This window comes from Phaseolus vulgaris, chromosome 5 (genome assembly GCF_000499845.2).
Source record: "Phaseolus vulgaris cultivar G19833 chromosome 5, P. vulgaris v2.0, whole genome shotgun sequence".
Lineage (NCBI taxonomy): Eukaryota > Viridiplantae > Streptophyta > Magnoliopsida > Fabales > Fabaceae > Phaseolus > Phaseolus vulgaris.
Window position 1 is genome coordinate 32,006,685 of NC_023755.2, and position 15,387 is coordinate 32,022,071.

Here is a 15,387-nt window from a genome sequence, read left to right on the forward strand (position 1 = left end):
ACTGCTCTAAAGAATCAATCTGTTTCATGTAAAATCAATTTGTTCTTTTTGTCTCTGGTATACTGAAAATTGTGTGATCTTGCGAAAATTTTATAAGCTCAATTCACCCCTCCCCTCTTGAACTTAGACACTAATAGACCCAACAATTGGTATCAAGAGCTAGGGCTTGTATTTTGCTCAAGTGTGTGTATGATGTCTGAGTTTAAAATGCCTTTTGCTGAAGGTGCGTCTATTAATAGACCTCCTATGTTTGGTGGTGTTAACTATGCTTTCTGGAAAATCAGGATGAAGATCTTTATGGAGTCTATTGACATGGGAATCTGGGATGCAGTGGTCAGTGGACCTTTCATACCTATGCAGGTTGTCAAAGATGAAACAATAAAGAAGCCTTGGTCTGAATGGAGTGAAACCGAGAAGAAGAAGGCCCAATATGACTCCTTAGCCAAGAATATCATCACCTCTGCACTGAATATGGATGAGTTCTTTAGAGTCTCTCAATGTAACTCAGCAAAGGAGATGTGGGATGTACTAGAGGTGACTCATGAAGGGACTGATGATGTGAAACGGGCAAGGAAGCACTCACTAATTCAGGAGTACGAGCTGTTCAGAATGCAATCTGAAGAAAGTATTGCAGATGTGCAGAAACGATTTACACACATTGTAAATCACCTCACTGGCCTAGGTAAAGTCTTTGACAAGGAAGAGCTTAACATAAAGGTACTAAAATGTCTTGATAGGAGCTGGCAGCCTAAGGTAACAGCAATCTCAGAATCCAGAGATTTATCCAAGATGTCCACTGCTGCACTTTTTGGAAAGCTGATAGAGCATGAAATAGAGCTGAAAAGATTGAAAGAACAAGAAACAGTGGAGAAGAAGGCCAAAGGAATTGCTCTGAAAACTACCATGGAACATGATACAAGTGAGGAAGAAGGTGATCCTGAACATGATGAGACCGTGAGTCTGCTCACCAGAAAATTCAGCAGGTTTCTTAGAAAGAAAAACCATGACAAAACTCAGCAAAAAAAGAGGTATTCCAAACAAGCTAATGATTCAAATTCTTCCAATTACACGTGCTTTGGATGTGGTAAACCAGGTCATATAAAAGCTGATTGTCCAAACAATCAAAATAAAGAAAAATCAGCAGGCAAGAGGAGTGTCAAAGGCAAAGGTAGAAGAGCATACATCTCATGGGAAGAAAATGATGTATCCTCATCTAGTAATTCCTCAACTGAAAGTGAAGAAGCAAATCTTTGCTTCATGGTGAATGATGAAGGATCCAACTCTGACTCAGTAAGTAATTTCTCCACTGATTCTGAAAACTATGATCAGCTGCTAATAGCTTTTAAGGAAACACATGATGAAGCAAACAGGTTGGCTATAATGTGCAACAGATTGAATAGAGTAAATAGGGTACTTGAACCTAAGGTCAAAGCTCTTGAAGAAGAACTGCACAAAGCTAAAACTGAATTGATTAGTCTTGAATTGACATGTTTGCATGCATCAATTAAAACTTGTGATAATTGTAAGAAGTTGGAAAAACCGGTTGAATATTTGTTAAAAACACTTTTAAATTTCACTAAAGGAAGAGAAAATCTTGAAACCTTATTAGGTTCACAGAATGCTGTTTTCAATAAAAATGGTATAGGATATAATCCTGGAATGAAAGGTAATGTGAAAAAGCTGTCTAGTTTCTTTGTTCCTTCCAAAACAGGTTTTTCCTCTTTTAGCTATTAAAAAACAATGCATATTGCAACATATTTTTATTGTATGAAGTCTGGTTATGTATCTAGAACATGTAAAGCTAGGAGATACCTTGTTCCTAAAGGATTGGCCAAATGGCTTCCTAAGGAAAGGTATTAATCATACTGGACCCTAGACTAAAGGGGTACCATATGTGCTAAATCTGTTTTGTTGCAGAAAACCAGCAGGAGAAACCAGTGGTACCTTGACAGTGGCTGCTCAAAACACATGACTGGTGATGTCACTCAGTTCATAAATCTGAAACTCAAAGCTGAAGGGCATGTCACATATGGAGATAACAATAGAGGAAAAATTCTTGGAAGAGGAGATGTTGGTACTAAAGACTCAACCACTATTGAGAATGTATTGTATGTTGAAGGGCTAAAACATAGTCTTCTAAGCATTAGCCAGTTGTGTGACAAGGGATACAAGGTCAATTTCGAAGCCAACACTTGTACAATTTCAAATGAAATTTCTGGTAAGGTGTTGTTCACTGGAAAAAGGGTAAATAACATCTATCTCTTAGATATCATAAAGAGTTGTTCTGAAAACGAGTGTTTGTTGTCTAAAAATGATGAGTCATGGCTGTGGCATAGGAGACTAGCTCATATTCACACAAATCACTTGGATAAGCTAAGATCTAAGGAACTTGTTTCTGGTTTACCAAACATAAAGTTTCAAAATAACAGATTGTGTGATGCCTGTGTAAAGGGAAAACAGATTAGAACTACCTTTAAATCAAAAGATATGGTTTCTTCAAATAAAACTTTGGATGTTCTGCATATGGATTTGTTTGGACCATCTAGGACTGCTAGCTTAGCTGGAAATTACTATGCTTTGGTGATTGTTGATGACTTTTCAAGATATACATGGACTTTGTTTCTTGCTTCTAATAATGATGCATATAAAGCCTTTAAGAAACTAGCTAAGATTCTGCATAATGAAAATGAAAATAGGATAAAACAGATTCGTAGTGATCATGGGGGAGAATTTCAAAATGCAAAGTTTGATAAATATTGTGAAAAACATGGGATCACACATAGTTATTCTGCTCCTAGGACACCCCAACAAAATGGTGTTGTTGAAAGAAAGAATAGATCACTAGAAGAGTTAGCTAGGACTATGTTAAATGAATCTGGTTTACCTAAATACTTTTGGGCTGATGCTGTATACACTGCTTCTTATGTGCTTAACAGAACATTGATTAGACCAATTCTTAAGAAAATTCCCTATGAACTGTATAAAGGTAGGAAGCCTAGCATTAGTCATCTTAGGGTGTTTGGATGCAAATGCTTTGTTTTAAATAATGGTAAAGATAATCTGGGGGAATTTGATCCTAAATCAGATGAAGGAATACATATTGGATATGCTATAAATGGTCATGCTTATAGAGTGTATAACAAAAGATTGCTTGCAGTTGAAGAATCTATACATGTTGTATTTGATGAAACAGATTTTTCTGTGCCCAAATCTGTTATGGACGAACCTGGTATGGATAATTTAAGAACCATTATGCAACAGAATCAATCTAGTGAGCTTGATACAACTAATTCAAATTCTATCAAAGAATCTACTGTGAATGCAGGACTGCCTAAAGAATGGAAGACTCCAAGGGATCTCACTCTTGAAAATGTAATTGGTAAAATTGAGAAAGGAGTCTCAACAAGGAATTCACTCAACAATTTCTGCAGAACAGTGGCTTTTGTGTCACAGATTGAGCCTAAAAGCCTGGAAGAAGCACTGCACGACAGCAATTGGATAACAGCAATGCAGGAAGAGCTGAATCAGTTTGAATACAATGAAGTGTGGACTTTGGTTCCAACAAGTTGTCAGCTGGATCAAGAAGTTTGATATGAATCAATGCAAAGCAATCAGCACTCCTATTTCAACAAGTTGTCAGCTGGATCAAGATTCTGCAGGAAAATCAGTGGATCAAATGAAGTATAGGGGTTTAATTGGTTCATTATTATACCTAACTGCCAGCAGGCCTGACATTATGTTTGTTGTATGTTTATGTGCTAGATATCAATCTGATCCAAAGGAATCACACTACAATGCATCAAAGAGAATTCTGAAATATTTGCAAGGATCTAAGGATGTTGGATTATGGTATCCTAACAAGGTATCTTTAAATTTGACTGGTTTTTCAGATTCTGACTTTACAGGTTGCAAGGTTGATAGAAAGAGCACAAGTGGGACTTGTCATATGCTGGGATCAAGTCTAATATCTTGGCATTGCAAGAAGCAAGCTTGTGTTGCTCTCTCTACAGCAGAGGCAGAATACATAGCTGCTGGAAGTTGTTGTGCTCAAACCTTATGGCTAAGGCAGCAGCTAAGTGATTTTGGAATTTTGTTAAACAAGATACCTATAAATTGTGATAATACTAGTGCCATAAATCTATCTAAGAATCCTGTCATGCACTTAAGGACTAAACATATTGAAATTAGACATCACTTTCTAAGAGAACATATAGCTAATGGAACATGTGATATACAATTCATTGGTACTGAATTTCAACTAGCTGATCTATTCACTAAACCACTTGCTAAAGACAGGTTTTACTTTCTTCTAAATGAATTGGGTATTATTAGCTTAAATTGTCCTCTGCAGTGAAAATTTCAATCTGTTGTTTTATGATTAAACATGTTTTGTTACCTGTTTCAGAAATCACAACTGTGACTAGGAAAGAGAAAGATTTACTTTTCTCTCTCCCACTTTATTATTGACTGCTTTTACGGTTATTGACCAGCAGGTCTATGCAAATTAATGTGTGGGTATCCTAACTAATTGGATTTTGTGTAGATGCAACAGATTTGATGTGCCAAAATCAGGTTCCAAGATATTCTTACGTGAATCCAGACCTGAACCTGCTGCACCATTGGAATAAAATCTGTAGCATATCTGAGGGATTTAATTTTTCTTCAAAATTCATAATTTCCAAAATCTGATCAAATTGCCCTGAGTTAAAATCTGTGTTTTTCAAATTTGGTTTAATGATCCTATATAAACCTAGCACAATTTAGCTTTTCTCTCACACCTTCTCACTTGTACTTTAAGCTGTCCAGGTGCACATTGCTTCACCACAGGTTTTGTTTCTGTTTTGAGTGATAATCTGTAATGTTTTTTTTCTAGAATTGTATGTTAATAAACTAGTGCAGGGAAAAACAGATTAAGCATGGCATCCTCTTCACATAGAAAGAAGAAATCCAAGGAGCAATCTCAAAGCAGCCAAGGCATCCATGTTCTCTTGGGCTTGATCTCCATCAACCCAGGTAGCCTAACTCTAATTCCTAGACTCTTAGCTCATATAATTGCTTGGCAGCTTACCCCTAGAGGAAGTAATCATGTTGTACTTCATGAGGAAGATTTGATACTGTTGTACTGCATCATGAACCAGCTTAAGGTAAATTGGGTAAGTACTATGGTTGAACATATGATGAAATCTGCAAGGCTTCCTGATTATCGTCTTCCCTATGCAATATTTGTGTCAAAACTAATTGATCATTTTAAAGTGGACATTACCAATGAAAGGAATGACTCTATTAAAGCTGCAAGTGAAATAGATAACTCCACACTCATGAAAATGGGATTCTATAAGGAAGAAGATGGCTGGGTTTTCAGAAGAAATGCTGGACAGAGGGCTGAGCAAAAAGCTTCTCCTCAAGGAAATGAAGGAGAAGCAAATGCTGATGGTGTGCAACACATGGATGAATCACCAGTACACTCTGCTGAACATGAAGATGTTGCTGCTACGAGTCAGAATGCAATGGTTGCGTATGAGGCACCTGAGTACAGAGGTGAACCTCTGTCTATGTTTGAAAGACAGGTGCTAAGCAGGCTGGACACACTCACAGATGAGCAGAAGGCACACTGTGAAATGACTTACGCCAGGTTTCAACACTTGGATGACCAACTTGAAGGAGTTCAAGTGCAGCTTGCTGAGCTTTATTACAACAACAAGTGATCCTATTTCTAAGTCTTTACCTTTTATATGTTGTTGAACAATTTGGGATTAATCTGTTTAGTCTTTATTTTGCACTGGTTTTTAGTAGATTTGCGATTTGTAATGGACCTCTATGTTGGTTTTATTTGAACTGTTATGTATGACTATGATCTCTTTTCGTATCTTGTGCTCCCATTCTGTTTGATGAATCCAAAGGGGGAGAAGAATAGCCTGATACAAGTGCTGCAGCTGATATTCACAGAGGTTGCTGATATGATTCAGATGTTAAATCTGCAGGTACATCAATTCTAAATCTGTTTGTTCTGCCTTGACACCTGTGTATTTTTTTTGGTATATAGTACTGTACAGATTTGGTCATGATCTTTCTTCAAAGTTGTGCAAAGCAAAGGGAATTTGTCTCCATCAAACAGGGGGAGATTGTTGAAGCTGGAGGAAGCTTCTTCCCTACCAAGGCTTGATGTGTGTTTGATGAAGAAAATAACTTGAGTGCTTTGAAGATTGTAATAGGCTTTTAGATTCGTTTGTAATTAGGCCTGTAATTGTGTATAGTTGCCTTTTGCTATGTGACCTATCCTAGATGCCTAACCAAGTCTAGATCAAGCACATGATGTGGTTAAATGGTTTTTGAAAAGCTTTTTAAAGTGTTTTTAAAAGTTTTAAATCAGTACACAAATAAATCTGTTTTACGGAGAAAGAATCGGTTTATTTCTCCTCTGTTAAAAGGCTTTTCTAAAATTCTGTTAAGGCACCACAGGCAAAGCTTAGTTCGTTATTTCAGTTAAAGCTGAGCTGGCCTATTTGCTATCATTTAATCTGTTTCACTGTGAAAGAATCGGTTTGCTCTTTGGTCAGTTGAAAGGTTTTTCACTAGTTAATTAGGGCACTAAGGGTACAACTCAGACAGTTATTTCAGTTAGCTGAGTTGGCGGTTTTCACAAAATAAATCTGTTAAGTTCAAAAATGAATTTGTTGTTTTCATAACTGCTTTTCAACTGTTTTTTGAAAAGAAGTTAGAAACTGTTTTCTATATAAAGAAAAGTATCTCTCTCACATGAAAAAGTGCTGAGCAATTACGTTTTTGACAGAAATCAAACAATTTCCATGTGAGAAGAAGGATTGAAAGTTTTTTGAAAGGTTTTCCAAAGAGATTTTCAAGTGTGCTTGTTCTAGGAAACCTTTGATCTTGGTGAAGGTGCTGGTGCAGTTCTGCAGCAAATTGAACTACTGGTTTTGAGTTCTTGCATCTTCTTTTCAGGTGTAATCTTTCCTTTATTCTATTTTGTAAAGGTGTAAATGTTAGTCACTCCTTGATAGGGTTTCTTGGAGTGCAAGGTGTGCTGAAATAGGGTTTTTCAGCATTGTTGGTGTTGTTCTTGTAGTGTTCAAGAACTGCTGAGTTTGTAAGTAATTGGTACTGTTTTTAGTGGGTTCCACCTTGGGGTAAGGTGAGACTGGATGTAGCTCTGTATGAGTGAACCAGTATAAAAACTTGTGTGCCTTTTCTTCTCATCCCTGCACTCATTTCTGGTTTTGCTTAATTCTGTCAAGAACTAAATCTGTTCTTTTGAAATTAAATCTATTAATTCTGGGTTTAAATAAGAATTGTTCTTCCTGATTTGTTAAAGCTTTCTAATCTCAAACAAGGCAGTTGTATATGCTGTTTTAATTGATTTAAAAAACAAATTGTCTATTCATTAAAACCTGAGAAAGATTCATTCTCATTAAAACCTTGTGTTGAATGAAGTTGATTGATTTCTTGGCATAGCTGTATTCTTCATACTCATAAAATCAAATTAATCTGATTTTGTTATAGCTCTCTGCTTATTACAATTTTAATTTGAACAAAGTCAAATTGTGCTAGACTGCTCTAAAGAATCAATCTGTTTCATGTAAAATCAATTTGTTCTTTTTGTCTCTGGTATACTGAAAATTGTGTGATCTTGCGAAAATTTTATAAGCTCAATTCACCCCTCCCCTCTTGAACTTAGACACTAATAGACCAACCAGATTTAACCGGTTGAATGAGTTAGGTAGTTACCTAACAGATTCAAAAAGCAATTTTAAAAACCTTAAGCAAGCTAAGCAACAAACAACCGATTATCTCGACATTTCAATCGGTTGTTTTCTCTTTTGCTTGACAAACTTTTTGTTTCTTTTAAAACTGATTGATCAAGATTATGTAGTGATTTAGGATCTGATTTACAAAGATACTAAACAACTTAATCTAAACCCAAATAAGTCTTCAAGCTCCATTGTGGATTTGGATCATTAAAGCACCTATGCTCAACAATCTCCCCCTATTTGATGGAGACAAATCCTTGGATAACACTTTAGGAATGTTCTTTGTTTAGGATCTTCACAACCTGCATACATGAGCAAACATAGGGTAATCTAACAGATAAACACCATACACCAATTCTCACTAGGTGATTTCCAGAAGGAACATAAGCTAAATCAGATGAGAACCTAGCAATCATACAAGGGTGAATAAGAACAATCAGTTATATAACAGGGATAACCGGTTGAAATTGTATCAAAGTTTTACAACAATTTATAACAAGTTAAGCAGTTCATAAATGAAAGCAGTATTTAAGAACATTACAAACTTCCAAATTTCTCCCCCTATTTGTCTCATCAAATAGGCAAATGGTAGGATTTAAAAACATTATAAAAGAAAATGGAAAGCAAATAAACTAGAATGAAGGACTATCCTCCCTTTCAAATTGTAGCTCCAAGATCTGTCTCTGGACTTCCTCAATTTGCTCATCTAGTGTGGAAAAGCGTGTGTCCATGTTGTTGAACCTTGACTCACACATATCGTAGAGGTTCCTTTGATTGTCAGCAAAGGTGTCCATACGATTGATAATCAGCCTCTCAAAAGGTGACATGGTAGTCATTCTTTCACCCATATTGATGTCATTGTGATCATCCTCTTGAGTTTCAGCAGCAGGTTCATATTGCATTGCTGCCTCCTCAGATTCATCACCTTCATTTATTCCACTTTGGCCAGCTTGGTCACCATCCTTGCTAACCCATCTTCCCCCAATCTTAGTAAATCCCATCTTACTAAGGGATCCACTGTTGATTTCACTAGAGGGCTTGATTGCCTCAGCTAGCTCTCCTTCTGTGCTACTTCAAAATAATGAAGAAACTTAGAAATCAAAATAGCATAGGGATAATGAAAGTCACATAACCTCATGGCTTTTTGCATGTGTTCTTTGATCGTGTGAATCCAGTTGATCTTCACTTTGTTCATGATATAGTAGATCAAAAGGAGATCTTCTTCAGAGAGGGTTGAATGATTGCTCCCCCTAGGTGTGAGAATCCATGAAACAATGAAAGGCACAAGCCTTTCATAAAGCTTTAGTCCACCAACTGAAAAATTCCTCACTTTGGAGTGGGGATTCTGTAGACATCCTTTGTAGAATAGTATTTTGTTGAACTTGTTGATCAAGAGTGATCAACTACTTTGAAGAATTCAAATCCAAGGTGTTTGACGAAAGGTTGGTGTTGTTGTTGTGTTTGGGTGGGATCTGGGTAGAATAAAGTGTGATCCACTCCTTTGTTGAATCTAAAACTGATGTGATTAGAACCTTTTTGAAATCAAGTGTTTTTCTAACTAAGTGAAAAACAACATGTTGTTTTGTCGAATCAACCAGTTGTTTTACTCTTAGGTGTTTTGAAAAAGGTTGAAAACTGTTTTAGTTTGGTTGACTTAACTGCCAAACCAAACAATCGGTTGTTTCATGGTTTCAACCGATTGTTTCTTTGAAAATCCTAATAGAATTCAGTTTTGAATGGTGAATCTGCTTTAAATGTTTTTCAACTAAATACGCTCCTTCATAAATTGCTTTGACCAATCTTTGGAAAATATAAATGGTTTGTTTCTGTTTTTAAATAAGTAAGAAACAATTTTGAGAAATTCAGTTTTGAGAGAATTGATTCTAAGATTTCAAGATTCACATCAAGCTTAGGGTTTTCAAAAGAGAGTGGAATAGGATTGCAACTGTATTCAATTCAGCTTGTACTGTGATCAGGTGTAATTCTTTCTAAACCTATTGTATTCCTGGTGTTGTGTTGCCAAGGAGTATTGTGTGCTCTTGAGGTGTTCAAGATCAATACTCTTTGTGTGGTTTGCCAATGTGCATTTGCTAAGGAAATGTGGGATATTTTAAAGGTCACCCATGAAGGAACAAATGATGTGAAGAGAGCAAGGAAATATACTCTAATACAAGAGTATGAAATGTTCATAATGCTCAAAGGAGAATCAATTGCTGAAGTACAAAAGAGATTCACTCACATTATCAACCATCTAATGAGTCTTGGAAAAACCTTTGACAAAGAGGATTTGAACATCAAGATTCTCAAGTGTCTTGATAGATCTTGGCAACCTAAAGTCACGACTATATCAGAATCAAAGTACTTGACATCTTTGACTACAACCTCCTTGTTTAGAAAGCTTAAAGAACATGAGTTGGAGATGAATAGACTCAATGTTCAAGAAAGTCAAGACAAGCATGTAAGTAGCTTTGCTTTGAAAGCTGCCAAACACAAGAATAAGCAAGACTCAAGTGATGAAAGTGAGGAAGAAAATCTTAGCTTACTGTCCAAAAAGTTTAGCAAATTCTTAAAGAGAAATTGCAACAAGGAATCCAACAAAGAAAGGCATGGAAACAAGAAAACTAGTGATTTTAATTCTAACAATTAAACTTCCTTTGGTTGTGGAGAACAAGGGCTTATAAAAGTTGATTGCCCATATAAAGAAGGCAAGGAAAAAAAGTCAAGCAATAAGGAAAAGAAAAGGAAGTCAAAAAGAGCCTATATTGCTTGGGATGAAAATGAAGTTTCTTAATCAAAGTCTTCATCAAGTGAAGATGAAAAAGCCAATCTTTGTTTGATGGTTGAAGGATGATGATTCAAGCAGCTCAAGCAGTGTAAGTTCTTGTGCCTCATTAAATGCTGAAAATTATAGTCAATTACTTCAAGCTTTTAAAGAAACTCATGAAGAAGCTAACCGATGGGCTCTCTCAATCAACCGATTGAAAGGGTTGAATAACTGGCTTGAAAATAGAGTCAAGACTCTTGAAGAAGAATTGGAAAAGTCAAAAACTGATTTTGAAAATCTTGAAATGCATTGCAAAATTCTTCTCACTTGTGTGACTCTAGAGCTTGTGAAAATTGTAAAACTCTTGAGAGTAAGGTCCACTATCTTGTAAGAACTATGGATAAACTTTCAAAGGGTAAATCCAACTTTGAAACTGTCTTGGCATCCCAAAAATGCGTTTTTGGAAAATTTGGTTTGGGGTTTAATCCTCAAAACAAGAAAAATGGGATTTCAAAGCCTTTTTCAATAGTGTCAGAAAAACAACCGGCTGTTACATGCTTTTACTGCATGAAGAAAGGCCATTTAGTTAGATTCTGTAAAATTAGGAAATATTTTGTTCCTAAAGGTATTATGAGATGGATCCCCAAAGACTCTGATGTTTCTAGTAATAAAACTGAATCAAAAGGACCCACATTTGTAAGGGCACCAAATCTTGTTGCTTGAATTCATTGTGTTGCAGGGATACTAAAAGAAGCATGAGGTCTTGAGTTATCTAATCAAGCTTTTGGAAGAAAAGGACTTTTTATGGAATTGAATTAAGGTTTTGTACTAGCTCAAGGTGTCTTGAAAGCCAAAATAAGCATTCTTGATCATAAATAATGACTCATTGAAGGGACTTCATGACAAAAGGATAAGACCTTCTTTGTCTATGTTTTTCTGTTATAAATTCATGCTAAAATCTTCATCTATGTGTATATGTACAATTACATTTTGATTCTTCTCTGTTTTAGTTTTAAAGCTCAAACAATGTTGCTGCTGCAAAAAAACAACCGATTGTTTCTTCTTTGACAACATTGCATATAATTGATTTAATTTCTTTATGAATTCTCTCTGGTACAAATTTCTTTTCTAAAGAATTTGAGTAAATAAAGCAGTCATGAGGTTTGATTTGGTTCAGGAGAAAGTTGCTTCTTGTCATAAAAGGAATATATTCCATATCTTGGAAATTCAAGTGCCTTTATGACTAGTCAAATCCACATGTATTGACCATGTGATTTTATGGTAAGGGTTGACGTGGTTTTGTGCAAAGATTGGACCAGATTCCTCTTCTTGAAGACCGAAACCCATTGCAACCGAAGGATTAAAGAGATTTTTTTCTTGTTATAAAACCCTCTGCAACTATTTTTCTTCACAAAAACAACCCATTGGCATATCTCTTGCTGCATCTCATATCTTCCTCTGTTTTCTCACATTCTGGTTTCATGGATTCCACTCCTCCATCATAAAAAAGGATTAAAACCAGAGCTGTAAGATCGGGAGGACGTCTTGAAGGCTGGTTTGCAGGAGACAATGAATTGATTGAGAAATATCGCTTTGAAACAAGTAGAAAAGTGATAAACAATCCAAAAGTTGTCTCTTTTAGCTGGTTGAAGAGTCAAAAGCTGGTTGATGTGAGAAGTCTTATCAAAGAACAATTGTTGAAGAGGTTCTTAGAGATGAAAGGGAACATCTATCCGGATCTTATTCGGGTTTTCTACACCAATTTAAAGTTTGAAGGTAACAATCTTGTCTCTCATGTCAACGGTGTGGATATGGAAATCACTCATGAAGTGTGGACTGCTGTGACTGGCCTAAAGTATGTTGGTTTGAGAATCAACAAAGGGAACATTGGTGTGGTGGAAGACTTCAACAAAATTCAATATTACAAAAGTTGTTTGAAGAATCCTCATACACAAGTAAGAACTTGTTCGGTTTGAGGGTTGAAATTGAATGAAAGATTGTTGGCTCTCATTGTCACTTGGATTCTAACACCAAGAGGGAGCAACCATTCTGTTTTCACTAAGGAAGATCTTGTCTACATATACTGCATAATGAGTAAAGTTAAGATTAATTGGATCCATATCATCAAGGAACACATGCACAAATCTATGAGGTTAAGTGATTATCATTATCCTTATGTTATCTTGATTTCTAAATTCTTAAACTATTTTGAAGTGAATCTTGAGGATGAAACATTTGAGTTGGTGAAATCAACACATGAAGTGAACAATGAGTCACTAAGCAAGATGGGTAAGTAAGGATGGTGATTATGGTGGTTCCTCAAGTGGTGCTCATGATCAAGAAGCTGCTGAAGGTGCTGATATGAATGTTCAAAATGTGGATCAACCTGCTACTGACTTAGGTGTTGGAACAAGTGTTGGACATCAAGGAAATAAGACTCCTTCAATGTCTTCCTTTGAGAGTGACATGGTTAATAGGCTAGATAGCTTTGCTGAAAACCAAAGGAATCTTCATGATCTTTGTGTTACAAATTTTCAGAACTTTGGCAACAGATTTCAAAGCATGGATACATGTTTTCTGACCCTTGATGAACAGATTGAAGATGTTCAGAATCAGATTTTTGAGTTGCAGTATGGGAAAAAAGATTGAAGAAAAACAATCGGTTGATATCACGAAACAACCGATTGTAAAGCTTGAAAGACAAGTCTGTGTTGTTCTTTCTATGTGTGTATTGCTTTATTTTGGACTATTCTGTTTTCATCTTTTCCTAAAGTCTATTTGTGATGACAAATAGGGGGAGAATATGGTTTATGTGTTGTCTTAAACTGTTATAACTCTGCTATATCTCTGTTTTAAGTTTCTGCTGCATTATTGGTTTGTATGGAGCTGTTTTTTGTTTAGTTTTGGCTGGTTTTTCTGCTTTTGGATTTATGCAGAAAACTAGTTGATGTATGATCATAACCTGCTATGAGAGATGCTCTGGATTGCATAGTTTTTTTTTTTTTTTTTTTTTTTTGCAGGTGTTGTTTCAAATTCAATCAAGATCAACACAAGCAACCAGGGATTTGTCCTCATCAAATAGGAGGAGATTGTTGATCAAGAATGATCAAGTGCTTTGAAGAATTCAAATCCAAGGTGTTTGATGAAAGGCTGGTGTTGCTACTTTGTTTGGGTGGGATTTGGGTAGAATAAAGTGTGATCCACTCCTTTGTTGAATCTAAAACTGATGTGATTAAAACCTTTTTGAAATCAAGTGTTTTTCCAACTAAGTGAAAAACAACCTATTGTTTTGTCGAATCAACCGGTTTAGGTGTTTTGAAAAAGGTTGAAAACTGTTTTAGTTTGGTTGACTTAACTGTCAAGCCAAACAATCGGTTGTTTCGTGGTTTCAACCGATTGTTTCTTTGAAAATCCTAACAGAATTCTATTTTGATGGTTGAATGTGCTTTAAATGATTTCCAACTGAATACGCTCCTTCATTAAATGCTTTGACCAATCTTTGGAAAATATAAATAGTTTGTTTATGTTTTTAAACATGCAAGAGAAACAGATTTGCGTTTTTCAGTTGTGTAAGAGTTTATTCAAGATTTGAACATTCACATCAAAGCTTTGGGTTTTCTAAGAGAGTGAAATAGGATTGCATTTCTATTGATTTCATATTGTTCTGTAAACAAGTGAAATCTCTTCTCAACCTTCTATATTTCTGGTGTTGTGTTGCCAAAGAGTGTTGTGTGCTCTTGAGGTGGTCAAAATCAATACTCTTGGTGTGTGTATTTCCAAAGTGAGTGTGTTTTTTGAAGGGTTCAAGGTCACTACTTTGGTGGATTGTGTGTTGTAATCTGGTTTGATTACTTAGTGGATTACCTAGTGGTTTTCTGGGGACTGGATGTAGCTCTTTAAGAGTGAACCAGTATAAACTGTTGGTGTATCTTTCTCTTACCCTTAAACTCATTTAAATTTTGTTTTTACTTTTACTGGTATAAACAACTGATTGTTTCGCAGAAACAACCGATTGTTTTTCTACTGCTTTATTGTTTTATTGTTCTAGTTCTTGGCTAACCTGATTTTGTTCTGGATTCATATAAATATTTTTGTTAATCTTTGAAAAGTTTTTAAAAACCTCTCTTAAACAATTCACCCCCCTCTCGTTTAAGGCCACACATTCTAACAGAAACAACTGATTGTTTTTCTGTTGCTTTGCTGTATAATTGCTTAAATTCTTGGCTAATTTGATTCCTATTCTGGATTTACATAGAATTTTGTTAAACTTGAAAAAGTTTTCAAAAACCCCTCTTAAACAATTCACCTCTCTCATGTTTAAGGCCATCTATTCTAACAGAACTCTTCAACATCTCCTCTATTAATCCTCAGTCCAAAGGATTTTAGTCCAATCACAGCAGACCATACATCACTTGTGATGACCATATCTATAACTTTAACATGTGAAGTAAGTGAGTCACCACTAATTTGAAGGTTAGTGTAAAATACCTTCACCAAATCTAGATATATATTCCCAGTGAGCTCTAAGAATCTTTTCAGTCTTTACTCCTTGAGAATGCTTCTCACAGAATCCAGCTTTTGCTATTTCATCCAAGTGAAAGAGACCATTTTTTTGTGTGTTCACATTCTTTCTACTTATTTCAAGTAGATACTTGTTGATGAGAGTTGCATCACCCGAAAACCATCCTTCACGTTTTCCAGTGCTCTTAACACCCCTTGATTTCATTCTTTTTGCTGAGGGAGGAGTGCCAACCATTGCTCAAATCAGAAAAAATTTCTGCAAAGAAAAACTTTAGGAAGAAATAGGATTGTAATAACAGATGTAATAACCGGTTATTTGAGTGTGAATGCACTTGG